This window comes from Acanthisitta chloris, unplaced genomic scaffold, assembly GCF_000695815.1.
Source record: "Acanthisitta chloris isolate BGI_N310 unplaced genomic scaffold, ASM69581v1 scaffold23882, whole genome shotgun sequence".
Classification (NCBI taxonomy): Eukaryota; Metazoa; Chordata; class Aves; order Passeriformes; family Acanthisittidae; genus Acanthisitta; species Acanthisitta chloris.
Window position 1 is genome coordinate 10,406 of NW_008660199.1, and position 407 is coordinate 10,812.

The window sequence follows — 407 nt, forward strand, 5'->3', positions numbered from 1 at the left end:
ACATTGTTGCTAAACAGTTGGCACTTATTGACCCGAGGGAGTGCTTGAGACCAGCTGAGCAGTTTCGCAGAGCTCCTGGCTTGGATTAAATCATGCAATTGTGAATTGTTTTAGGAGTTCCTCCTACTTGCACACCTAGAGGCAGGAGAAGAGACCCTTCCTGCAGCTCTGCAGAGGCCACAGGAGTTTTTCCTGCTCCCACATTCCCAACAGACACACACACAGTCCCACCTTGTTGATAGGGAAACTGGTTAACCCTTCCAGTTTAACACTCTCCAACCTCAAGTTATTACTGTATTATTTATATCATCATGTTACTATTTATATTATCCTTTATCTTATTAATATTTATAGGATTCTTTATATGGTATCATCTTTATATTATTTATATTACTATATTATTTATA